Here is a 3099-nt window from a genome sequence, read left to right on the forward strand (position 1 = left end):
TTTTTGTAAAATAGGTTATTTTCACAACACATTTATTACAAAAACGTAAACATTTAAATAATGTGTAAAAATATATTTTTAAATGAGTTATTTTCACAACACATTTATTATAAAAAAATAAAACATGGAAATAATGTGTAAAAATATATTTTTAAATGAGTTATTTTCACAACACATTTATTACAAAAAACAAAACATTGAAATAATGTGTAAGAATATTGTTTTTTATTCTTTTGATATTACACCATGAGTCTCATCTTGTATTTTGTATATTACATCAGTTGGAAGAAATCAATATTTGTTTTCATTATGAATAAATGTGTAAGAATATATTTTTAAATGAGTTATTTTCACAACACATTTTTTATAAAAAAACAAAACATTGAAATAATGTGTAAAAATATATTTTTAAATGAGTTATTTTCACAACACATTTATTATAAAAAACAAAATATTGAAATAATGTGTAAAAATATATTTTTAAATGAGTTATTTTCACAACACATTTATTATAAAAAACAAAATATTGAAATAATGTGTAAAAATATATTTTTAAATGAGTTATTTTCACAACACATTTATTATAAAAAACAAAATATTGAAATAATGTGTAAAAATATATTTTTAAATAAGTTATTTTCACAACACATTTATTATAAAAAACAAAATATTGAAATAATGTGTAAAAATATATTTTTAAATGAGTTATTTTCACAACACATTTATTATAAAAAACAAAATATTGAAATAATGTGAAAAAATATATTTTTAAATGAGTTATTTTCACAACACATTTATTACAAAAAACAAAACATTGAAATAATGTGTAAAAATATATATTTTTAAATGAGTTATTTTCACAACACAATTATTATAAAAAACAAAACATTGAAATAATGTGAAAAAATATATTTTTAAATGAGTTATTTTCACAACACATTTATTACAAAAAACAAAACATTGAAATAATGTGTAAAAATATATATTTTTAAATGAGTTATTTTCACAACACAATTATTATAAAAAACAAAACATTGAAATAATGTGAAAAAATATATTTTTAAATGAGTTATTTTCACAACACATTTATTACAAAAAACAAAACATTGAAATAATGTGTAAAAATATATTTTAAATGAGTTATTTTCACAACACATTTATTATAAAAAACAAAACATTGAAATAATGTGTAAAAATATATTTTTAAATGTGTTATGTTCACTACACATTTATTTTAAAAAACAAAATATTGAAATAATGTGTAAAAATATATTTTTAAATGAGTTATTTTCACAACACATTTATTATAAAAAACAAAATATTGAAATAATGTGTAAAAATATATTTTTAAATGAGTTATTTTCACTACACATTTATTATAAAAAACAAAATATTGAAATGTGTAAAAATATATTTTTAAATGAGTTATTTTCACAACACATTTATTACAAAAAACAAAACATTGAAATAATGTGTAAGAATATATTTTTAAATGAGTTATTTTCACAACACATTTGTTATAAAAAACAAAACATTGAAATAATGTGTAAAAATATATTTTTAAATGAGTTATTTTCACAACACATTTATTATAAAAAACAAAACATTGAAATAATGTGTAAAAATATATTTTTAAATAAGTTATTTTCACAAAACAATTATTACAAAAAACAAAACATTGAAATAATGTGTAAGAATATATTTTAAATGAGTTATTTTCACAACACATTTATTATAAAAAACAAAACATTGAAATAATATGTAAAAATATTGTTTTTTATTCTTTTGATATTACACCATGAGTCTCATCTTGTATGTTGTATAATACATCAGTTGGAAGAAATCAATATTTGTTTTCATTATGAATAAAGTACCAGATTATTTAATGAGATACTTAGTCATTTTCATAGTTGCAATCAGTTGTTTTGCTTGTAGAAGACGGTGTAATTTGTATAACTTTTAGCGACTTTTAAACACTTTCTAGTTCCTCTTATCGTGATGTATAACCTTTCTAATCAATTATGTTAACGGATATTTTCTACTCTTTTATGGCAATAAATGTTGAGTTAGTCACGTCAATAAATTTATATAAAAATATAATACACTCTTGAAGTTTATAAAAATATAATATATACTTTTTCATGTGAGTCTCTAAATGTCATTTTTGAGAACAAGAATTTCCGCACACTTCACAATAATATAGCTTTTCTTTGTTTTTATTAAACTTCAGTCAGTTTTAAGAGAAATTCCAATAAGATTTATATCCGAGGGTTCTTTTAAGAATAGACGCTATTCCCTTTATAGATGCTATATGTATTTCGTTACAGCGTGGTTTTCCAGAAATTGCTTCTAAGTATTTCTGCAAATTCATTTTTAATAGTCCAGTTATCCCTATTCCAAACGGTATAATGTTTATTTCAATCGGAAATATAATGTTTATTTCTTCCAAAAAACATGCCGTTTAAAATCATTTTTAGGTCATCATATTTTGTTATCTTTTCCCATTCAGCTCTATTAAATCCAAAATCATTCGGAACTATGACATTGATAATGAACGCCATGTCTGGTTTAATGGCCTTTCTTTTATGTGTCTGCCTGCCTGTGTATCTTGGTCATAGAACACTGTCATTTTATCGCATGATATTATTGGTGATGTTCCCAGATGTTCGACTGTCAAGTTACATTTCTCCGCAGATCTTCCAAGAGAGATATTAACATATTTTTGAAAAATTATCTGACAATAAGATTGTTAGGTGACACCATCAAAGTTTTCAGCAAAGTTTGCAATCTGTGTTGCTGGTTCATCATATACATTGAAAATATTGTTAAGCATGACACCATCAAAGTTTTCAGCAAAGTTTGCAATATGTGTTGCTGGTTCATCATATACATTGAAACTATTGTTAAGCATGACACCATCAAAGTTTTCAACTTTTTTTATTGAGTTTTTTTGGGGGTAGACGTTCATCGTTGTCCCTTACTATTTCCATTGTCATATCTGTTGAGCTGTACATGCTTACTATAGTGGCTCGATATAAATGCTTTATTTAAGTGAGATGAATGCCCTCTTTTTTATGATAGGTATAATCTGTCCATACA

The sequence above is a fragment of the Euprymna scolopes genome, chromosome 46 (assembly GCF_053919585.1).
Source record: "Euprymna scolopes isolate OS-2025 chromosome 46, ASM5391958v1, whole genome shotgun sequence".
Lineage (NCBI taxonomy): Eukaryota > Metazoa > Mollusca > Cephalopoda > Sepiida > Sepiolidae > Euprymna > Euprymna scolopes.